This window comes from Phoca vitulina, unplaced genomic scaffold (genome assembly GCF_004348235.1).
Source record: "Phoca vitulina isolate PV1807 unplaced genomic scaffold, GSC_HSeal_1.0 scaffold24, whole genome shotgun sequence".
Classification (NCBI taxonomy): domain Eukaryota; kingdom Metazoa; phylum Chordata; class Mammalia; order Carnivora; family Phocidae; genus Phoca; species Phoca vitulina.
Genome location: NW_022589727.1, coordinates 28,061,350 through 28,086,941, shown reverse-complemented (window position 1 = coordinate 28,086,941; position 25,592 = coordinate 28,061,350). Strand labels below are relative to the sequence as shown.

Genomic DNA, 25,592 nt, shown 5'->3' with positions numbered 1-25,592 from the left:
AGATGGCTGTCAGGCCCTCAAGGACCACAGACTTCCCATGCTCTCACAGTCTCGGGTATATTCAAGATGCCTCGCCCACAGACTGCAAGCTCTGTAAGATAGGACTCGGGCCTGCACAGCTTATCAGTATGTGCAGGATGCAGGAGGGGACAAAAATGCATCACTGTTCATGTTAACATGACCCCAGCTTAAAACCTGGGCGTACGTTTACAAAAGAAACCCAAGCCTTCCAGTACATTCCATTCCCTGCTTCCAGGCCCACCAAGACCAGTGTGATTTAACGGGTTCCCCACAGAGCTCACCAACAAAGAAAGGCTGTCCTGGCTAAAGGCTGTGGGTGCCCAGTTCTTTCAAGTGGGTCTGATTTTCACACTATAATAATAAAATACCAATATGACTCTAGTTTGGGAGAGACTCAATCCTGGTGAACTGACAAAACCTGGCTTCTGCTTCTTCAAAGACCAAAGGCCAGACCCTGGATTTTAGCAAATTCATAAAAGAGACACCGCCCCCTCTGGCTTATCTGAGCAGCTAAGCAGTCTATTCCCTTACAATGTCACTCATTTAATGGACTTTTTCTTTTAATTTCCATAGGCGTTATAAATCCAGAAAAGAACAGCACCATGGGCTGGTCTTTATCTATGTGGTATATTGAATTATTATTGGTCGGACAGCCAAAATGAACAGGATTCTACAGTGGCAAAGAAGAATGCTCATGCATTTATGGCCTTCGAGACTATATGGTTGGTATTAGCATTTGTGCTTTTAAAGCTTTACAACAACCAAGACACATTTCAGCATTCTACCACTAATATGGCTTTAACTTTTACTTCACAGGCCTTCTCAAAATATCTTTGATTTTTTAATGATTAGATATGACCCAATCAAAAGAAAACCAAAGCTTAACCATTTTGATAAAATAGACAGGTCATGAGTCAATTTCATTTTTAAACACTAAGGATTTTCCTTGAATTGTGAACCTGGTTACACCATTAGAACTGAAACATGGTTAAATCATAGGCATGCAAGTGCACGTGATACTGAACCACTCCCTAATAAATGGAGGCAAATGAGGTTGCTGACATAACATTAGATTTCATATAATTAAATTAAAGACTGACTTTCATTTTAATTAAGTACTTTCTGGGTTTCACTTAAAAACAGAACATTTCTGTAAAACTACTCCCAAGTTTAATCATACAAGTATTTGAAGAGTTTTAGGGAAAAACGAATTCTTTTTCTATTGGACCACTTTAATAGGACAGAAAATACATACCTGTTTAAAAGAGGTGACAAAAGTTTTATGTAGAAATATTAACTGAAAGGAAGCAAACATATACTGAATATTTAATAACAATCATAAGAGTGGAAGGCCTCTTGTTCAACCCGAAGGAATGCTTAGTTCTTTTCGTTAATTGGAAAGCAGTTTCAAACGAGAATTTAAAAATAATAAATAAACTAAACAATTTATTTTGAACTGTAATGATATAAATGTATGTAATTCTCTCATTCATGTATGGCCAGTCTTTTCTCTGAGTGTAGGTCTGATGATCAGAGTTCCCACTCCTCTGTCTTGCATCAACCTCAACCATGTATGCTTTTTCTCCAATTTCCGATTTAAATTTCCTCCAGTCCTTTCCTAATTCTTTTCAGCTGACTTGCATTATTTTTTTTCTTTTTCTAAAGCAGCTTGCCCTTAGTGTTTCCAGAAAATTCATTTAATTTTTGTAGGACAACTCTCTCTCCATTCCCGACTTACTTTCACCAATTTTCTTGATACGGTAATTTTGCAAACAAATTAAATTGCAAACACAATTGGCATAAACAGGGTTGAGGACATATACAGCTGAGTCTTCTAGGCAGACAATGCTATTGTGCATAGCCTGGGGTGGACATCAGTTAGGATGTTTTACTGAAGTAAGAGATAGTATTAGTTGGTCAATTGTGTTATTTTAAAATGTTTCCACAGTAAATAAAGATTTTCTGATTTGGAAATAAAATAAATACACAAGTACTTCACTCTAAGAAAGGATAATCTAGTATACAAGTATCAAAATTTATAAACACAAGTAACAGGGTATGTATTTTTAAAAGCCATTCCTTACTTTGCAAAAGAATTAATCTCAGAGCATCTTTAGTAAGGAAAAACCCCCAAATTGTCATAAAATATTCTACGTTTGGCATTTTAATTAATATGCAACATTTAAGAGAAAAACATTCTTTTTTTAAGATTTTATTTATTTGACAGAGAGAGCAAGAGAGTACAAGCAGGGGGAGCAGGGGAAGGAGAGGGAGAAGCAGGCTCCCCGATGAGCAGGGAGCCCAATGTGGGGTCCGATGCGGGACTCGATCCCAGGACCCTAGGATCATGACCTGAGCCGAAGGCAGACGCTTAACCATCTGAGCCACCCCGGCGCCCCAAGAGAAAAACATTCTTATTTTAAGTTATACTAGTACACAGGAAATCTTAAAACCAAATTCCTACACAATAATTATGTTTAAATATGTGCTGCATATTATGGTTATTACAAGTTTTCTTGCCTTTTAACTTTTTTAAACTTGATTTCATCAATATTAAATTGTTTTAATAATAGAATGATATTTTGAAATTAGTCCATAGGTTATCCATTCATGAACTGTGTTTATATATACAAATGCAATGGAAGAAAGAAAAAGATAATCCGAGTAAAAATTTAAAACTTTTCTTAGGGCTGTGGGGAAAAAAAAAAGGCCCGATTATTTTAAATTGCGTATTTGCTTTACTATTTAAAGAAACAGTAATTTGGATTTCACAGTTCATTGAAATAACCTGAAAAACATGGATTCACACTAAAAATAAAGAAACATAGTTTGAATCTTGTTAAGAAACAGAGGTTTTCCAATCATGGCTTTTATTTCATGCCGTGTCAGTAAAAGTTTTATTTTACAAAGTATTATACTAAGGAAAAACAAAGCACAAGTAATTGAAAGGGGACTGTGAAAGAATAAGTTTTATCAAACCAGCAAGTGAAGTTCATTCCCCATATGCTAGCATCCCAAATACGGAAAATATATTAATACCTCATAATTAGAAGATAAACAATACAAAGATGGAAGGTTTTTTTTTTTTGAAGTGATAAAATATGGAATGAGAGGCTATTCCTGAAGTCTCAAGTCCCTTTCTCTTTCAAATACTGTCAGGTTGATGTGGCCGCAGGTAATTAAGCCAAAAGGGTAAAAATCACCCACAGTTTTCATAATAAATGTTCACATAAGCATGCCAAATGACCACATACCAAAGCTTCTCACAAATAATGTCAACAATTAAACATTCTGTTATCCAGACACGATGCTGCTATGAAAGAAGAAGTACAAACTGGAAAAACAACAAAACAAAACAAAATAAGAGCGCATTGCTGTCTTTCATTTCCCACACCGTGGAATAATTTTTTCCATTCCCAAGATGATTTAAGTTGACAAATTGGTTCTTCTGGTTGCCTAGCTTCCTGACCTCGAAAAGTCCATTTTCCAACTTCTGTCTCATCCAGCTGTTGACAGGCTAATGCCACCAACCAATGTAATAAAAGCTCCAAGGGGTTTAGGATTAGGATAGGGAATTGTAACAACAGTAGAATAATTAGATGTGAAGTCTACCCAACTTTTAAGACCTGATCTTGTCTCTAAAAGAGAACAAATAGTTCTCTGGAAGGAGGTTAATGTATATTCCATTCCTCCCAGGGTACAACACTGTGGAGCATTTCTCAGGAAGAAAACTGGTAACTCTTCTTGCTTAAAACACTTCTTGAAAGTCGATACAATTTAAAGGCACTCTCTACTTTGATACAATTTTTCTCAGAAACAAATGTCCAATTTTCTTTTCTTCACAGAGCCACAAGTCAATAAGCCTCATATAGCTACTTGCTTTTGGACTCTTAAGTTTTTGGGGCAATGTCTGCCATGGATGCAGGTTGGGAAGTCAGATGTCTGCCCTTCCACGTGTATCTTACGTAGACAGGGCTCCAGCAGGTGTCCTCTACATCCCCTGGTAGCCAAGGGCATGGGGTCAGACCTGCACCCCCCTTAGATCATTTACTGACCTATCAAAGGCTCAGTTTCCTCATCTGTAAAGTGGAGTATTATCTTCACTAGTACTCACTTCATGGATGGAAGGGGAGAGGAGTTAGAATATATGTAAAGCACAGAACTGGACCCAGAGTAAGTATTCAATAAAATGTTCACCTATTTTTTACTGCCCTATTCTCAGATCCTAATTGAAGCCTATAAATAAAAGTCTTCCATTTTAAAATTACCTTTGATTAATCATTATGTTCTCAGTATCATATCAAATCCTGTAAGAAAGAGCAATGATTACAGTTATCCATCCAATACAGAAATACAGCTTTGGGTAATTACCCTCTTCTTAGGATTCATGCTATCCTATCCCTCTGGTTTTACATATGGGGTATGATTAAAGTATATCCATTTCTGTTATTAATATCTGGAAGATATGTACATCTTATTGAGTGAGAGAAACAGTCTGTTGTTAATGTGCCAGCAATCATATCTTGATATATTATGCAGTTTTGAATTAACTAAGACTTTTCTTGTCTCTTCCTTTCTGTCCTGATACTATGGAATATTTATGATCACATTTATAACAACTCACCAAGAGTAATCAGGAAAAATCAAATGTAAAACTTAAACACATACACATAATAAGCACATACTTATTTAGTATTTAATATACAAAGACAAATTAAATCTCCTGGCTGAGATGAAATTTATCCATCTGTTATACTTCAGGCAACCTCTCTCCCTTGTAATTCATACTTCTCTGTAGGTTAATACCATAGGAACTTTTATATGACTAAGGAAATGAAGAACTAGTTAAAAATAATTGAGCCTAGCATAGGCCCTTGAATGTAAAAGATGCCTCCAATAGCAAATCAAATCCAAAATGCAACAAATATTCATGAACCTCCTACTTCATACTCAGCAATGTACTTGGAAAAACAAGGAATACAGAAAAACTCAAGAGGAGCCCTGCTCTCAAGGCACTTAAAATCTGGCAAGGGAATGGAAGCATCTACTAAAATGAAGAGAAAGTAGTCTAGACGATGACAGCAGGTCCCTGGAGAAGGCAGGCATGCCATGTGTTGGCTGGAGCAGGTGAGGATGTGCTCCAGGAAAGGGCCAGGACCAGCAGCCCCAGGTGGGACACAAAGGCCCACAGGCAGGTTTGCTGTGGGACGAGGACAGAGAGGCTGAAGAAAAACATGTTGAACAGATCACAGTTTACATGCTCTCAGAAGTTATTTCCACCTCAATAAAACACACACACACACACACACGCACGCATGCACGCACGCACACACACCTTCCAGCTATTTTAGCAGATTCATGCTTTCTTCTGGCCTATGTTGATCACATCACTGACAATGAATTTGTTCTATAAGCGCCCCAACCTCCAAAAAGACTGTTGCTATAAGCTTTTATTGGCTTTGGGTCAAGGCTTTGGAACCCACATCTCTGGGTACCCTAAAGTGAGAACTAAATATGCGATCTTCTCAACTTAGAGTTAGGTGTCCTAATCAATCCAGCCATCCTACAATGTATTAAGGTTTTGATGGAAATGGCTCTAGCTTAGAAGTCCAAAGGCCAGACTCCACCAGCAATTCTCCCATTATTCTAGGGGATTTGCTTCCTTTACCAGAGACATGCTTCTCCCCTTTCAGGTGGTTCTAGGGGAGCTGCCACCATGTGTCCCTCCCCCATCACATCCTCAGGAATGGGGACATGATCTAAAATTATGATACCCGACCCGTGGCCACAGCAATGGGCTGGGAGAGCAGCACATGACCCAAAGCAGGAAAATCAGATTGTTTCCTGCTATTTTAAATACTGTCACAATATATAGGAGAAAATTGCCGTTATTTTCTTATTGGGATGGCTAATCTGGAATAGGCTCCATCGCTACTCTTAATAAAATTCATAACTGCCTCAGGGACCTGGTGTACGAAACACAAAGAAGGTACACAATTGTGTACTAGCTTGTAATGTTTTTTTGTCATTGCAGGAGAGAATGGAGCAAACACCGACAGAAATTCCATGCCACAAGATAAGAGGCATGCGTCCTGGGCATACTGCTGAGGCTCCAAACCCACTCCTAGACTTCTCAGTCACATAAACCAATATCTTTTTTTTTTTTATGTTTGCTTGAACTAGTTTCAACTGGGGGTTCTGTCCTTGCAACTAAAAGCAAAACAATCTGTGAAATTAAGCTTCCTTGAACCTCAGTTTTCCTCATTATCACAAAATTCCTCCCAACAAGATAATCTCTGAAGTCCTTTCATATAATTATTTGTTTCAAATTATGTAATTATCACATACTTTGGAATGGTATAGACATTTGTAATTAATTAATTCCTTCAACTGGACACTGGGGAAAAAGTAGCTTTCAACAGCAAGTTCTGGTTTTCAAACTGCCTGTCAGTACTGATGCATAAGAGAGATTCCAAATGCTAGTTGTCAATATAATAAAATATGTAACATTTTTCTTGACCTTCTAAGACAGAGGAAACTCATTTTAAGTATGATTCTCCTTTCTTAGGGCAATATCTGTCTCTGCCAATTATTCTTCCATTCTATCATTCATCTCTCACTATAGACCACCTCTACTGCCACTATTCACACCAAATAAATTACCTGGAAAAGACTATTCATTTCCTTTTAATGACTTAGTAACTTGTACGTGGTTACAAGCAAAATAAAGCACAGTAAAAAGGCTGTTTCCCTAATCCACCTGTTAAGGTGTGGCAGCATTCTTGGGGTAAGTCAGCAAGCACTGATACATTCTAACCAGAAAAGAAAACTAACAAAGACATTCTTTTTGTTCACAGGAAATGAGTCAATGGAAACAGCAAGAAATTGCATGCTCCACAACATAAGGACAGTATTTGCTTGCTCAACATATATAAGAACTAAAAGCATTTAGAATAGTGAAAGTCGATCAAACCAAAAAAAAAAAAATGCTTTAAAAGTGGAAATGAGATACCTAGTTTACATGGAGCACCTGAAAACCAAGAAAATTTATTACAAGGTAAAATACTACAGTTTTTAGAGAAACAAATCTGGTTAAGTTTACTTAAGATCAACTTTTCTGCTGTGAGAAGAGTTTATGATCATTGCCTGTGGAAGAATTTAATATTTAATTAAATTTAGAAGTGTTATTAATGAAATATGTCTTGTACCAAGTGATTAAATCTAAAGAAAATCATTTTCTAAAAGACTATGAGAAATGCATATGCATTTTGGACTACACAAATTATTGCTGAATCAAGAGAAAAAATTAATACTTGGCAGACACAAGCATATCTGTTAAATCCAAAATCAGCATAAGAATCAACCTAATAATATTCAAATAACAAATGGATTAAAACTACAATTCTAATTTAAATAACTTAATACTATAATGTAGCACTTCGTGATTTTGCTTCCAAGGACTGTCTACATAACATTCTCAACCAATGGAAGTGAACTTAAAATCATTAAAAAGGCTGGAATAGACACAAAAGGCGGACTCTTGCAAGCACTACCACTGGACCAAAGTTTAGGAAATTATAAGCTACTGAGAAGTTTATACAACAAGGGGCAGGCAGAAACATTGATAGTTCTCTTTAAAACAGACTTTGTAACTGTACTCACATGCTGTCTTTTTCCATTCCCAAAAACTTGGGCCCTAGACCAAAATATTAAGCATAAATTTTAAAACGAAACAACTAGATTAATCACATGAAGTCAAAATTATTAATTTGCAACTTCAGTCTTCCAAAAGAGCTTCCGCTTGTAGATACAATGCTCTTCACGAGACATTCTACTCTGGACCTTATTCCACTAATCCGGCTTTGCTGGGTCTCTCCAACAAATGTGATTAACTGGGGTTTGGAAGTGGGATAGAGGGAACACATATCCTGTGAGGTTTTAGCTAATAATATTTAGTTTTCTGTTTGGTTGACTGACTTGGTTTTTTGCTCATTTTCAAATCAGAGCTGAAATGGATAAAGGCATTTTAGCATTAGTAAATGTGTAAAGAACTTTAAATACCTGTTTTCCTGGTAAAGGCAAAAAAAAAGAAAAAGAAAAAAAGTCCTTCCTGCTTAAATCACTACCAAAACCCCATTCGATGGTGAGGTTGGTCAAAATACAAAATTCTATTTTTGAACACTGATCTGGTTCACTCATGGCATCATGTGTCCCATTAATACAAAGCACAGAAAAGTTTCAAAAGTAGTGAACACATTCCCTTCTAGTGAAGCTCTATGAAACACAGTGCTTGATATTTGCACTCCCAAGTCCAAAACCGTAATGGCATTTTCAACAAGTCCATCTTGCTCATTAATGCCCTAATTCCCTTCTGAGATTTTTTTAATATGCACTTATTTGATGATTATTAAGAACCTACCATATTCCCCAAAGAAATTTTAATGGAGTAGAAGAAAGAAAAAATACAAAACCTATCATAAGGCATGCAAGCACTAGACAGTGCCTGGCATGCAGCAGGTGCCTAAAAGATATTTGTTGAATGGGTAAGCAAATGTGGTGGCTCCATGCCAGTGGCAAAAAGGTGGTGTGTACTCATAGTGGAGTAAACTTCAACTTCCTTACCTCTACCAGGGACACTGTCCCATATAACTTCAAAGGATAGCACAACATGAGATGAGGTTTCCTTTTTTATTTTGATTATGGAGAATCCCAATACTTCTAAGAAATAAAATAGTGAAAGTATAAAACAAAATTAAACAAAACTTGGGGCGCCTGGGTGGCTCAGTCGCTGAGCTTCTGCCTTCGGCTCAGGTCATGATCCCAGGGTCCTGGGATGGAGCCCCACATTGGGCTCCCTGCTCAGCGGGAAGCCTGCTTCTTCCTCTCCCACTCCCCCTGCTTGTGTTCCCTCTCTCTCTGTCTCTCTCTGTCAAATAAATAAATAAAATATTAAAAAAAAAAATTAAACAAAACTCGATTCTGAAATAGGCCCTGTACCAAAAGGAGAGAAGAAGGGGGGAAATCAAATTTGTCTTAAGATTTTTTTTATTTTTATTTTTAAGTAATCTCTGCAACCAATGTGGGGCTCCAACTCAAAACCCTGAGATCAAGAGTCGCATGCCCTACCAACTGAGCCAACCAGGGCCCAAATTTATCTTCAATTTGACAAAGCACACCATTTTGCTTCCATACATACAACTAGATTAAACCTGAATTCCCATCACTTCACTGACATGACCACACAGTTACTAATTACTATGTCTGCTGCTATCTCTTGATGCAACGCCTTCACCACCAATCTCCCACCTCGTCCATCATTTACATCCAAAGTTTCCTTCAAAGCTTTGTTCAAAATGCAATTCTATGAAGTCCTTCAGATTTCTCCAGCTGTACATAGTGCCTCCCTCCTCCTAAGGCCCTCAGCAGGTAGCAGGCCTTTGGTCCCATCCAGACACTGACATGAGCAGCTCTCGCCTCCTCTGTGGCTGCAAGCACCTCAAGAAAATGTACGCCTCTCATTTGTATCTTAGCCCCACTACTGCCCAGCAGAATGACTTCCAACTCTGAGATACACAGTGTTTTTGCATCTTTGAGGGGATAAATAAAATGAATATAATCATGACAGGGAAGATTGGCCATACTTGAAAGTAGATGGTATCATAGATTCGTTGATCTGAAAATGATTTTAACCTTCCAGCAAAACATAGAGTCTTGGGAGAATCAAATGAGGCTGAAAATTGAGCCATCTCCGAAAAGTGAGCTACCTCCTCCACCTGGACTACTCGTCTCTCTAGTTTGTCACCCAGCCATCTGAGTATTCCTTGAAAGTCTACTATATTCCAAGTCCTGCAGACGTTCAAGGGTATACAAAGAAGAACCTGTTATAAGCAAGGTCCCAGCTCGTAAAGACCAATTGCTCTCATTCTAAATGTGAGGCATCCAGGCAAAAGCTTTTGAAAGGCTCTCTTTCTCGTGTGACTAGTCAGAAAATAGAAGCAGTTGTCCGCTGTGCACACTCTCCGGCATTCCCTCCTTTGCCTTTCTTACCTCTCTCTAACAAATGGAAGCCAAATGAGTCATTAACCATAAATAAACTGAGTAACAAATCTTAACCAAATGGGTATCTCTATCAAATTTAGTTGAAGTGGGCATTCTGTGGGTTTTACGGTGCCTTAGAGGTCTCTGAACACTGTAATATATCCCCTGTTAATTTACTAGAACTGCCTCATCAAGGAAGCCATAGACAAGCAAATGTGACTTCTGGTTAGTCCCCAGGGGCTCCTCCTGTCTCCAGTGGCTTTTTTGGGATCATTCAGGAATTAACTTGTCTGTACTCAAGCGTTTCCACCATGTTTGGGCCCAGTGTTATGGAACATCAAATAATCAAAGCTACTTAAATTTTAAAAGAATGTTCACAAGCTCATTATTTATTCAGTGGATAAATAATTGATGAATCCTTACAATATACAAAATTCTCTACAATCTTAAAATATAGTTAGCTAGAAAAGACATATAAAAATAAGTATGACATAAGGCAATGTATGATAAATGACAAGTCAAGAAGTCCAAAAAGGGAAGGTCACTTCTTTATGAATAATAAAAGCTAACATTTATTGAGTGTTTACTATGTATTAAGCACAGAGTACCGTGCTAAGCACTTTACACAAAATATCAGTGCATTAAATCATGAAGTACTATTTAATCTGGTGGGAGGACAGGAAGAAAATGAGATTTGAGCCCAGCACTGTAAAATTGCCTTAGCCATTAAAATGAGAATAACTTTAACTATTGGAATATATATATTTAAAAAAAAATGTTGATTTTAAATTAAACAGAAAGGGGGCGCCTGGGTGGCTCAGCCTTTAAGCGTCTGCCTTCGGCTCGGGTCATGATCCCAGGGTCCTGGGATTGAGCCCCGCATCGGGCTCCCTGCTCAGCAGGAAGCCTGCTTCTCCCTCTCCCACTCCCCCTGCTTGTGTTCCCTCTCTCACTGTGTCTCTGTCAAATAAATAAATAAAATCTTAAAAAAATAAAAAATAAATAAACAGAAAGTCCATTTTATTTGTTTCTATAATTATGTAAAAATATTTAAAACCCTAACATGTATGGAATATTCACTCCAATATTCTTGGAGCATACATTTCAAATACATGGCAAAATTTTAGAAGACTCAAAGCAAGTGTAAAAGTTCTTTTTTTTTTTTCCTTTTTAATTAGTGATTTTAAGTAAAAATACTCATTTTCCCTGAAATCCTAAAAACATTCTATTAGGACCCTAGTAAGACCAATTTAGCTTTTTTTATGTATATATTTTAAAAACAAAAAGTGGAATGAGACATACGCCTATGTGGTACATTAATAATTCATTGTTTATTATCTTAGAGGCATTTAATATGAAAATAACACATTCTAATTTATTATATGCATGTTATTTCTTGTTCAAGTAAATAATTCATACAATTCCCACACTAACTGAGATCATTTGAAATATGAACTTAGAGCTGTTTCAGTAAGTAAGCTGGGTAAACACAACGTATAAGGTGATAAGTAGGAATACAACAATCAAAAGGAAATGAAAATAAATCCATCATCAAGGAGTTCTCAAGGATAATGAGGAGAAAGCTTTACAAATAGCTTATGCGAGGCCCAATGTGATGGATGCTATGTAAGGGGTAGCAAAATTCAGAGGAGAGAGAGATACAATTTTATCGGGAGGAATATAAGACATTTTTCTGTGTTTGACGATTGAGTTGCGCATTAAAGATAAGGGATAGGCCTTTCACAAGTAAAAATGAGGAGAGAGCTTTCCTGCATCTACTACCCTTGGTCAAGGCAAAGGCAAACAAGGCAAACCTGGGGGCAGGTAAACACTCAGGTATAGCAAGGGTCCCTGTGAATATCCTAACAGTAATGACCCAAATTCAGTAGGGAACCAGGCCCTATGGAGAAGACTGAAGACCATGGTAAGGAGCTGGAACTTTGTTTTATAGGTCTGCATTTCTCAAACTGGAGAGGGGAGGTATGGAGAGGGGGACAGGGGAGACAGATATAGCAGCAAACAAAATGGGAATAAAATCCTGTTCCTTGTTGCACAAACATTCTCATGGAAGACAGACTTCTAAAAAAATGATAAATAAATAAAAACACAATATGTGGATGTATAAGGGTAGGTATTTTAATATGGGTTGACATTTGACCAGAAGGAATTGGAGGAAGCCATAAAGGATATGGAGAATGTGTATCCCAGGCAGGGAACAGCAAGAACAGGTTCAAGGATGAAGTGTGTGAGAGTGTGCAAGGTATAGTAGGACCATGTGAGAGAAGGGACTAAGGGCTACACAGTAGAGATGAAATCAGAGGAGTATTGGGAGCAGGTCATATAGTACCTGTGGGGCCTTGACAAGCATTCTGTATTTTGCCAAGTGAAATGGGAAGTCACTCAAGGTTCCATGACCGGATTCATATTTTGGAAGTATCTGAGTAGACCATTATGGGACAACATGGAAAGCAGGAAGGTCAGTTGCTAATGAAATAATCCAGGAGAAGAATCATGCCAAGAAGACCCACCTGATGGCAGGGAGGTGGTTAGGAATATTCTGAAGATAGAGTCAACTGGGTTTGCTAAGAGGCTGAAGGTAGGTATGAGAGAAACAAAGGAAGCAAGGATGACCAAGTTACTTAGCCTGAGAACCAGACAAAAGGTACTGTCATTTACTGAGATGGGAAAGAAGCAGGACAACCACCTGGAAAGAAAGATGGGAGAATCAAGAGTTCCAGGATGCTGTATAGAGCAGGTCAAATCTGTCAAACTCCAATGCCCACACGCTCTACTTAGCTTTGATGGAGGCTGAGATGCAGGAACAAATGAGTGACAACACAAGGAATTCTGAGCAGAGCGAAGGGAAGGTGGGAGAGTTGACAAGAAAGGGAAAGTCAGGTAGAAGGTAAAGCAGCATACCAGGAACAAGGGAAGGGAAAGCATCTGGGGACTCAAAGAAACCAGAAAAGATGTGGACTATCTGCTGAGTGATTCTTATATAGAATCTACCAAAGAGGAATAAAGGAAGAATAAGAACATGGAGAATGCTGCTAAAATAGAACATGTTCATGAAATAAATGACGGAGAGCCTGTTGTACCAAGTAATGGCTGCACCATCTGAACCCCTTTGAATTCAGCAACAATATTCCTCTTTCCAGGAGGCACTTGGAATGTCTTGTTTTTACAACAATGCCTCATTAAGACAACAACTAAAAAGCCCACTTACCTCCACAGAGTATGAGAGTTCATGATAGAGCCTCCTGCTTAGTAATGTGCTACGTTATGTATTGAACGAAGAAGAGGAATACGCTGCTGCTTTTAGAGAATTATTGCCCCACCATTTTTCTGTTTCCAAGTGCTGTCTCAACACCACTGCTGTAATGACACACTGGAGTGTGCTGCATTGGTGGCTAATCCTGAGGATTCTCTATTATCTCCTGCTTTAGGATGTGCAGCATCAGAAATCTGATGGATTAATGAAAGACTGTTAATGCTAATTGCTGACATAAGACTATTTAGGGCACACCAAGGCAATTGCTGAGTTTTTTTAGATGTTTTCACAGCTTTTCCGAGCACTGTACTAATCAGTCATGCTAATTCCAACAGTAAACAGCACATAGCTTTGGTAAGAGACCATGAAAACTCTTTTATCATTTCATCTCTACAACTCCTTCCTCAATACCATCCTTAAATACAGATAATTTGCCTTAGATCAGTTATCTGCTGTATTCACCCCATCCAGACTTCAGACACAGTTGATGGCTAGATTTTACACATCCCTAATTAGAACAAATGTGGCCACCATGGCTTAGAAACACCTCAGCAAAGTGAACCAGATGCTCTGCTCCCGGAAAGGCCATCAAGTGCTGACACACTAAAGTTTCTTAGAGATGATTTGTGCCACTGAAGACCTATGGGCCACCCAAATGTTAACAGTATAGCACAGTGAGTGGAAACATAGCCATTGGAATTACACGTGAGCTCTAGTTGTAATTATGACCATTATTGTCGGTGCAACTTTTAAGCCAACTACACAACTTCTCTGAGCTCCACTTTGCTCTTCTATAAAATGAGGCTATCACTTCATGCCTTTGCATATAAAATGTCTAGTAGAGCACTGCTAGAAAAATGGAAGAGCCACTGATTCAGAAAACACCGTGGTCTGGCTCCTGCCATCACTGTGTCACTACAGTGGAAATGGATACACTAGTCAAACAGCTTGATGACAACTGGCCATTGACATCAGCCCCCCATTCCATACACAACCAACCTTCTAACTTGGCTTCCCTTTAGATGGCTCAGATCTGGATACAATGTGCCTTTCACAGAATGCTTTATCACATTCTCATCGTAAACTGATAGATTAGCACTTGACATTCGGATTTTTATACGTATGCACCTTGTGATTTTGTTTAACTGGAGTTGAGTACAATCAGCACAGGATATATTGACAATCAAATTACATTAACATCCAGAACCTGGAGGACATTATGCTAAGTGAAATAAGCCAGGCATGGAAAGACAAAGACTGCATGATCTCACCAATATATGGAATCTAAAAAAGTCGAACTCACAGAGGCTGAGAGGAGAACGGTGGTTGCCAGAAGCTGGGGGTGGGGGGGGTGCACTGGAAATGGAGAGGTACTGGTCAAAGGGTAGAAATTTCAGTTATGCAAGATGAGTAACTTACAGACATCTAATGCACAGCATGATGACTATAGTTCATAATACTGTATTGTACACTTGAAATTTGTTGAAAATAGATCTTAAATGTTCTCACCACACAAAAAAATAAATGGTAACTATATGGGGTGATAGATGTATTATAATTAGCTTGACTGTGGTAATCATTTCACAATGTACATGTATATCATATGTATGTGTATATGTATGCTTTAAATACATACAATGTTTGTCAATTATACCTTAATAAACTGGAAAAAAATTTCATTAATACCCATAGCTATGATTACTACCTCACCCCCGATGGATATGTGGCACTAAAAAATCGCCAGGAAAAGTCTAGACACAGGAGAAGTGAAAGGTGTCAGGGAAATCACCCATCCATCTAGGAAACAGTTCCATATCTCTGGACCATTATCTAACTCCCAAACTGGACTCGATAATCCTCAGAAGCACCCCAGTGATTCCCCTGGGGTATCATGAAATTTACAAGTCAGCCTTGTGTTAGTTAACTCCCTGTCCATCTGAATACAAATGTGCTATTACAGCCAAGTTAATAGAAAGAAATATATCTTATCACAGTTACTAAAGTTGAGAATCACTGCTGTAGAAAATCAAGTTTATTGATTATTTTAAAAAAGAAGGGTAAAAACAAAGAAGGAAATTAGCACAGGTTTTGATGAGGCTGGGTTATATTTTCTCAGTGGGATTCTGTTTCAATTTAAAGCTGAAAGGACTCTGAGCTTAAAGATATTGGGTGATTTGGTTAAAATTCCAGAGGATTGGATTCAAGATTACTTTGTAATCTCATGACTTTAAAACCTTCTTAATTAAAGACTTACATTTGTTTTAAATTAAATGGGACATGGACTTGTAGACCAGAAAAGCAAATCACTGTGAGGGAAAAGGTTCTGAATGGTTGTCCCTGGGGCTCCCAAATTTAATGTGATGCTCAATCAAAGAGGAAAATCAGGCCCTGGATGTGGGCTCCCACCCTCACGCGGCCCGTGAAGTGGGCTGACCTCAGGCCCCAGCACAGAACCACTGGCTCGTATTAGTGCTGCCACATACATCTGGAACCATCCTCCCCTTCCTAGATAAGGCAAAATGTGGCATTATCGATGTTTTTATCTTATCTCAAGGAGAGAAAAACAAAGCCTTCGTCTCAAAAATGTCCCTTCACTAGGGCTCACTTGTGTAAGAGACTGGCCATGGAAATCCATCATCTTCTCAAGGATTTCTCCAGAGTTCACATAGAAAACATGTGTAAAATAACAAAGATGAAACTTTAAAAGCATCACTCCAATTTTTTTCTTTAATCCCCTCATACACAATTCTAAAATCAGCAAAGTTTGTTCCTTTTTTTTTTTTTTTAATGTTTCAAAACTCCCTTCCCCATTTTCTTCGAGCAAGTGTCCTACTTCTCTGCTGCTCTTCACAACCCCATCTCTCAGGAGAGTCATCTGCCATCACTGTGGGTCCCTCGCCCCTGCCGCTGACTGCAGCCTCTGGCACACACCGGGGTGCTCGACGAAGTCTCCGGTGGCTCCAGGCCAGGCACCAAAGGCTGTTCTTCTCAAGCCCTGTCTTCTCTCCTGTGGACCACCTCGCCATCTTGCTTCCCTGGACTTCCTGTGTTTCCTCCTCCTCCACCAGGCATCTAATGTCAGGAAGCTCTGCACTCCTCCCTAGGTCCTCTTCTAACGCTCTTCTTGCTCCCTAGACATTTCATCCACCCCCTGGCTTCAGAGGCCCAGCCTCCCCTTCTGCACTTCCAGTGGCCATCTCAGACTGGCTGTCTCCACACCTTGACTTCCATGCATCCAAAACATTCCTACAATCCTGGTTCTCCTCCTGTGTCCCCTCATTGAGTAAATGACATCTCCCTCCAACCTCAATTCTCCCCTTTCCTTCACCTATGTTACCCAATCTATCATCAAGCCCTGCTGATTTTAGCTCCCAAATACCTCACCCGTTGTCACTCACCTGGAATACATAGTCCATGAACCCATCTACCACCACCCATCCTTGCCCTCCCCACTACACTTCTAAATCCATTCTCTTTACAGCCTGAGTGATCTTTAAAAACATTGTGTGTATTTGTGTGGGAATGTGCATATTCACACCCACATATATAATCTTCTTAGCCTGGGCTGCTCTTGGCTCAAGTGGTTTCCAACTGCACCTGAGACACTTCACATGGTTCAGCAGACTCTCCCACTTCTAGCCCCCACTTACATCTCCACTCTTTCTAATAAAGCTCACCCTATTCTGCGTTAGAGACATGTCGGCCTTTCAGTTTCTAAAACATTCCATACACTCTCCTCAAAAAGGGCCTTTGTATACTGGTGCCCTCTGCTATACCAGTATGGTCACCACCACTCCCACCCTGCAAATGGATCATCTATTATGTTGACTAAAAATCTGGATGATCAGGCCCCACCCTAAACCTAAGGAATCAAAACATCTCAGAGTAGCCCAATACATCCTTTCAACAATGGCCACATGATTCTGTTGAGCAGGTTTGGGGACCTGATATAAACAATTATCCCTGGAAACACTTGACTCCTCTTGACCATATCATGGGGCCAAGATCGCCATTAATGAGGCAATCCATTCCTGTGGACAGGTTAGACAGCTCTTCCTTATACTAGCCTGAAAACTGCCTCCCTGAACCTTGTACCCATTGGTCTAGTTCAATAATTCCTTAAAATCTCCTCAGGACAGGGACGCCTACGTGGCTCAGTCGCTTAAGTGTCTGCCTCTGGCTCACGTCATGATCCCAGGGTCCTGGGATCGAGTCCCGCATCGGGCTCCGTGCTCCTGCTTCTCCCTCTGCCTGCTGCTCCCCCTGCTTGTGCACGCTTGCTCACTCTCTCTCTCTCTCTGACAAATAAATAAAATCTTTAAAAAAAAAAAAATCTCCTCAGGACATGTTGGCAACCCCACCATCTTTTTTTTCTCTTTTTTTTAAGATTTTATTCATTTATTTGACAGAGAGAGACACAGCGAGAGAGGGAACATAAGCAGGGGGAGTGAGAGAGGGAGAAGCAGGCTTCCTACTGAGTAGGGAGCCCGATACGGGGCTCGATCCCAGGACCCTGGGATCATGACCTGAGCCAAAGGCAGATGTTTAACGACTGAGCGACCCAGGTGCCCCGCATCTACTATTTTTTTAAAAGACTTGACATTTTAGAGCACTTTTAGGTTCATAGCAAAATTCAGGGGAAGTTTCAGAGATTTCCCATGTATCCCCTCTGCCTCCATACATGGATAACTTCTCCCATATCAACATCCCCCACCAGAGTGGGACATTTGTTGCAACTGATGAACTCACAGGCATATCTTGATTGCCCAGAGTCCATAGTCCACCACCATTTTTAAGTGTAGTTCCTAAAGCCAAATTTCAATGGTTCCAGACCAATTCCTCTTTGAAGCTAACTCAGTGGTTCTCTCTCAACTGCACATTGGTCATGAAACAAGCAGTAGGGAAAATGGACGTGCACTGGAAACCTAGCCCGTTACTTAGAAGGCTTGAGATTGCAAACCACACCAAGTCTCTGCTTTCTCATTTGTTAAATTGAAATAGCAACAGTGTCTTCCTCTTTGGGCCAATATAAAGATTAAAATAGCTCATGCATGGAAAGCACACAGCCTGGTGCCTGTCACACAGAAATGTACATAAATAGAATGTGAGTTCCCTGAAGACAGGGCTTTATGACAATTCAGAACAGCGCCTGACCTAGAGCAGGCGTTCAATTATCGGTTGAGTGACTGAATCATTAACAGTGGTAGGCAAAAGCTAAACTTAAAATAAGAAAATATTTAATTTTGAAGACAGGTTTAAAAAAAAAAAACCCAGAAGTAAGGAAAGGAATTCTAACTTAGTTTTCCTTTTAAAGTATATTTTTTAGGTGACCCTTAAAATGTCAACTAATGATTTTGACCTAACCATACCATGATTTAAGTGTTTCATTCATTTAAATAAAATAGAATAAGAAATGTGTGATTTAGAATCAAGCTTTTGTACCTTATTTGCAATTTTTAGAAAACTATATTACCTTTTTCCAATCTCATTTCTACCATGCAACAACAGTACACAAAGGAGTAGCAGAAATGCATTAAATCGGTTGCATTAATATTAAGTCGAATCATTAAACTACTTAACACTTTTTGTTTCTATCTGTTTTAATATAAAAGTGAAAAATGGTGAATGTATCAGACACTTAAACCCAATCTAATATACAGAAACCCAATAGTGGCTCATAGAATATGTATCTTGACATACATATTTCTTATATTACTATAGAAATATATACTAATTGTATTTATCACACAGCCATTTGAAAATTCTCCAAAATCTTTTAGAAAAAATAAGATGGCTTTTTTGTTTTCAAAAGGAGAGCTACCCACACTAGGATTTCCCTTTCCATTAGGGCCTCTTATTAGGAACAAATGGAACTCTGCTCAAGCATGGCCTCAAGCAACCTGCTTCCTAACTAACCTCTACTGTTGGTTTCCTTGCTGGTCCTTTCAGAGGGAAAATAACTGGGTTTAAGTTCAGTTGTACTCCTTACCACAAAAACTTCCCACTTGAAATATTTAAGATGGCATTTAAGGTAAGCATGGCCCACGTACCTGGCCTCTGGTACCCCTGGTATACACCAGAGGCCTCATCTTCATATTACCTTGGGATCTAGCTTCCTAAGTACTTGCTGGAATGAACTGAGCATCACCACAGGTCCCTTGATAATCTATATCCTGAAGGCTCCCTTCCATGGTACCTCGAAGCCCAGAGTCCAGCCCTAAAACAGTAGGACAAAGACCATCACCCAACAGATGAGTGTGCAGTCTGCCTGGCCAGTGCTCTGGGCAGACACAGTCTTCCTCCCAGGGGCTAGGAGGCCAAGGACAGGATGGCCCAGGACAGGACATACAACCCACATTAGTGAAATGTAAACTACTTCCCTGCTCAGCTTCTTGGCTTAACCAGGTCCTCCAGGGAGGGAGCTGTGACCCTGATGAGGGAAAGGCCAACATCTGAGGCCCAAAAGGACTGTGATATTTGGTGTTCAAAAATTGAAAAGAGAAAATATCCTGCCCAAAGTGAGGACAGAGTGACTGGCTGTGCAAATCAGCGGGGTCAGGAGGTGAGTATAAATAACATGGGGTAGAGACAATGGCTTCTGGAAGGAATCTTAATTTCACTGTTTTATTGTGCATCATCTTGGAGCCTCCAGAATAGGAGCAGACCAGAATTCCTACAGAATAGGAATTCCCTCTCTAGACAGGGAGGACACTAAGCCACCTGCATAGAGTTATGAGGCCTATGGTGCCCAAGTAAGGGGCAGCCAAGTATAATGAATCCCAATGGGAGATGTAATCAGATTGAGTATAAGAGCTTGTCAAAAACCTCACAACTAAAACCCAAGTATGAAAGCTGGAGTAACACAAGTCAGGCTTAGACCCTGAGCGAGGGCATTGGGGTTGTACACATTATAGTTTCATGACAAGCAGGCTCTTATATTCATGAAGCCACCAGCTTCATTATGGGGGGGGGGGCGGGTGAGGTGGAGGGTAATGCTAGTAGAAGTTATCTCTATGCTCCCTCCCATTCTCTGAGCAAATTCTATCCTACCCCTGGTCCCAACATGTTCTTCTGGCCATCCACCCACAAGCTGACAGTTGAACTCATTGAAGAAAACTCTGATCGCAGTTTTTAGGTCCCTGTATACAAGACTGTGAAATGGAAAATTTTCTCTCCGCCTTAAGTCTGTGTATCAGGCCTATAGGGACCCTGCCAAAGTCCAAGGATCGTGAAGCCTCTCAAATGAGGGCAGGGACGGAGAGCTTTACCAAAGAGGAGTGCTGTTTCACAGAAGGCATACCATATCCTATGTCATATCACCTGATTGGACAGTATCAGAAAATAACCCATTTTAAAAACAAACCTAGAATAGAGTCCCGATAAGAGTTAAGCTTGGTCTGTGCACAGCCTTTCCTTTGCCTGGTGAACATCGTCAGAGGAAGAGGTGCAAAATCAGGGGAGCCTTTGCATTAGGCAACCTCACAAATGTTAACTCATTCAATCCTCCCAGTAGGAAGTATTTGCTCTATTTTACTGAAAGAAGAAAAAAAGGAAAGAAGGAAGGAAGGAAGGGAGGGAGGGAAGGAGGGAGGGAGGAAGGAAGGAAGGGAGGGAGGGAGGGAGGGAGGGAGGGAGGGAAGAAGGAAGGAAGAAAAAAGAAAAAGGAAAAATGAAGCTGGGAGGCAGCTGCACACTGTGAATGTGGGTTGCAAACCCAGGCCTGTGACTGCCAATGTCACACACCGACATTAGTGGTCTCACTGCAACTTCGCCAGTGACTGATGAGGACAGAGTAAGTGCATCCTGATGATTCTAGAGCCTTGGCTACCTCCGAAGGTAAGAATATATAAGCTGTGGAACAGTATTAAAGTCACATGCAGCTATTTAAAATCATGTTTTCCAGAATGATTTCTCAGCATGGAAAAATAATGATGATCTTGATCTCTGAAAAAGGCAAGCTGTAAAAACTGCATTCATAACATACTCACAATTGTACACAGGACTACACATGGACAATGCAAATAGACAGAAAGACACACATACACACATAGGGAAATCTGGAAAAAATACAACAAATTGTTAATAGTGCTTCTTTGAGCAATTAGATTATGTTTTATTTTCTTTTTGATACTTTCTGGTATTTTCTACTTTTTCCTACAATGACGATACAAGATAGAGAAAAAGGGTTAAAAATATAAAGTGATTTTTGGCAAAACAAACATACATTTTTCAAAAAAATTAAGATTTACACTAAAATCAAAACCATTTTAAAGCCACTAAATCGTAAAATAACACCCCAATAAGACATCACCTTACATCAAAAAGAAAAATAGAAAAATAGTAATTTCCAGAAATTCAAATAGCAATAAAATAAGCAAGCTTAACATACTGAGGATTTAAAAATAAAAAAGGTATAATAAAAATTTTATCCAAGTGACTGCCCAGAATCACAGAAAAATCATAAATGGTAAGTTTCAGAAAATGATTTTTCCTCTTATGCCTGGAAAAAATATCTTGGAGGGATTATGGGTTCAGAGGAGAACTTGGTCGAACTTTGGCTTGTTTCAACAACCCCTTTTTTTGTTCTCTTTCTCTCTCCCTCAACACATACACACACACACACACACAGCCAGGCCTCTTCAAGTATTTAACCCTTGACTCGTTCAGATTAAATATGTCCAGCTTTCTGAAGGGCCTCACCCACTGCAGGGAGCATGCCTGTCCTACTCAACGCTGAGGTGGGGGCCTGCTCTCTCCGCTGCCCCTGGCTCACCGACCACCTCCCACACTGGCAGGAGGGCTGCCAGCCCCTCTTCAGCTTGCCTCTCTGTAAACCACCCTATTTATCTGCGGCCTTACCACATACAGTGCAGCCCCCAGGGGACATGTCAGCCAGGCCTGTCTTGGCTGCATTTGTGCCCAGAAGGTTCTACCTAGCAACACCTCACAAAGACTGACTAAGCTCAGGCAAGGTCGCATGGGGGGTCTTCTCCTCCAACTGGTAGAAGGAAGATGAGAAAATGTTGGAGGTGAGCTAGGACAGGGGAAAAAGAAGAAACTGAAGAGAAAGGCCAATACCCCCGTGAAGCTGTTCTTGTTCAGGAACTAAGGTCTGTCTGTCCTTCACTTACCACTCCCCACATCAGCACAGGACTTGCTTTACTCAGCCTAAGGTCATGAAATACCAACGGGCCTCTTGAGCACACTTCTCTTGCTCAGGAAGAATCTAGCACCTTGTGGCTTATGTTAGTCAGGGTAGGGCGAGTTATACTGTAGTAACAATCACAAAATATCGGGGAATGTATCACTTTTCACCCATACTCCATGCCCACTGCAAGTCAGCTGGGGGCTCTTTCCATGTTGTACTCACCCCGGAGCCAAAATATGGTAAGCTGCGATGGCAGGGGGCACAGGGATGGCTGAAATGCATACTGGCTCCTAGTGCTTCTGCCCAGAAGTTGACACTGAATTAGCCAAGGTCATACAGCCATGTATGGTCAAATGGACACAAAGTACAGTCCTCCATGCCAAGAGGGAGGGTCAGAATTTTTGTGAACATCCACGCTTCCAGTAGGTCCCCAAGAGCTGCCTTCCACCTGCTCAGGAGAGAACACACTCAAGAAACATCTCCACCATGGTCTCTGGCTAGAACAAAATGACTAGAGAGTGCGAAGCAGAAGCTGCAACTGGCGACCACTAGACAAGTTGTGACTGCATCTCCCCATCTCTTGATGGGGAGCTTTCTGAAAAGCTAACCATTAAACAGTACAGAGCTTAAACAGTTACTTAAGACTCCAAGTCATCATCACTATCTTGTATTTTAAACACACGCACACGCATACAAACACAAGCAGTCACTGCCAACCATCTGTACTGAAAATAAAATATTCCTTTTTTATGAATAACACTTTTCCAGGATTGGAGTCCCCAGTGAAATGTTTCTTTACAAAGCTCAGTCAATCCCAAGTGAAAATTCTTTCTTTCTTAGAAAATGTCATCGTCTGTAAATGTTCCCTGGGGCCAAGCTCAAGTAGGCGCTCCAGAGCTGCTCCCAGAACTAAACCTTCTGTGAATCAAGCTTTTAGATACTCTCAACACTTTTGGCATCCAGACACTCATACAACCCTGAATTATTTATTCACCAATTTTGCACAACTTCCTAAACACCAATGGAGACCAGGATGGTTTCAGCTATTTGATGTTACATCTTCTCAAGTGGCTAAAGACGCTATAAAGCACCCCATTGCTTAAGCCTGCCGTCTCAGTTCCATTAGCGGTAAAGACCTCTCTATTCAAACTGCTAAGTAAATCCTCTGAGAGCCCAGGGACTGTTTCATGCTTGAAAGCAACTGTTAAGAATTTGACAACAACCAAATTGTTCCTATTTAATCCTTCTCCCAAGGTAAAAAGAATTATAGGTAAACATATGCCTTCATTATTTGCTTTGCTGCATTTCAATACCCAATCCCACACAAAATTGCCAGCCAAGGATTTAATGCAATCACTTCTGTATTGCAGAGCTACTGCCTTTGCAGGATGGAAAAAGCTTAACAAGGGCTATAGAGCCGGTTAGCCAGCTACCGTATTTTGTGTAGCATACATCTTAAATGTCACAGGGGTGACGTCTGATCACAATGATGCTTTTCACGAGGTTTTTTGTTTGTTTGTTTGTTTGTTTTTGAGGGGATTCGAAATAACAGTTCTAGGCCAGTTTGTTTTAGCTGGCACCAAACATTTCTGCTGAATGCAAACCAAAGGTTACACTAAACTCTGAAAAGAAGAATGGAGACAGATGTTGTAGAACTGACATCCTCATAGTTTGGTTTTGAGAGATAGTCGATACAGAGTATCTACTTGGGGGTTCTTTTCTTTCAAGTTGTTTTGTTTTCGTTTTAGCCTTTAGTAATTTATATGCTTGTAAAGCTTCTTATAACCAACCAGGGTTAGGCAGGCCATCTACTCCAGTAGAGGATTATTTGGAAAACCAGTACATTAGAGCAATTTTTTTTCAACTGCTTGACAATGTCCAATCCTTCCCCCAACACGATCTCAACCCACCAACACACACATGCAAACAATCATCAAGATAATAGTTCCTTCATGATGAAGAAAACCTTGCAGCAAGTTTATCAAGTGAACTATCAATGATGAATATCCCAAGTTATATTCCTACATTTTGGGATAACTGCTCTTCACATGCTCACTAACCAAGCTCTTCTCTAACTACTGGAGAGGTTACCTTGGTATAGCTCTCCACAAAATCGGGTTCTTTTGTCAGTCAACTAGAGGAAAGGCTTCTATGTTACTTCTGTTGTGGAGTAAAAAAAAAAAGTTGGTACCTCCTGGGATCTGGACTTCAAAAACAGTAATGACCCACTGTCTATTTCAATCATAGCTTCTCCTATGCAAAGCTCTCTAAAGAGCCTTTGTACCTCCTATGACACGGGGACACTATTTTCTCCAAACATACATCCTCTACTCTTGACTGGTGTTTTAAAGATGGCTAACATTAGGACACGCCCTGTTAGCCAACCACAAGTTGGAGGACATCCTTTAGAAGTCCATATATATCAGTGTGAAAAGAGAGCATTTTCAAATCAGGTTAGAACAACTACTTTTGTGGTTTTTACTTCCAGGTATTCTGTAGGTCAACAATCAAATACACATCATAACTTCCTTTTTCTTTTACAGCCTTTTATATTGGGTTTGCTTCTAACAGTATAATATTTTACTACAAAAAGGCTTTCTAGCTTTGTTATTATAGGCAATGAAAATATGAAGTGAGTGCTTATTACTCCTGACCGAAAGATTCAGAAGCACCCTAGTAAAAATCAGAGATTTTCTCAAGCATATCCTAACTAAAAAGACTTCCTATTTGGATAAGGTCACTTCATTATTCAAGATACATTTTTAATCCACATCTGGTTTTTCCTACTAATTTACCACTTTTGGGGACTCCTCTCCCCTCAATCTATTTTAATTTGGCAGATTAATTTGGACATTAGGCCAAACTGAAATAACTGAGAAGGTAAGTGAGCTTCTGAAGTTAAAGAGCTACGATGGTCATTATTTAAATTGTATTATCCTTGTTGCTGAGAACTGACCTTTCTACTAGGAAACATGCTTTCTCCCAGCCAGCCGATCCTATCCTGCTGACTCTGCTGCCCAGCGTGCTACACGGAACAGAAAGGGTGAAGGTCTGAGTGTGGGCCCAGTGCACTTGCCAAGTGCCAGCAAAAAGAACTTGTTTGGGGGTACGAGG

At 39.9% G+C, this 25,592-nt stretch overlaps 1 protein-coding gene across 8 annotated transcripts in view; it reads right to left on the bottom strand.

Moving 5' to 3' along the window:
* The window catches only part of PTPRM (protein tyrosine phosphatase receptor type M), a 799,041-nt gene that overhangs the window by 721,167 nt on the left and 52,282 nt on the right, over positions 1-25,592 (bottom strand). The window lies entirely within an intron of this gene.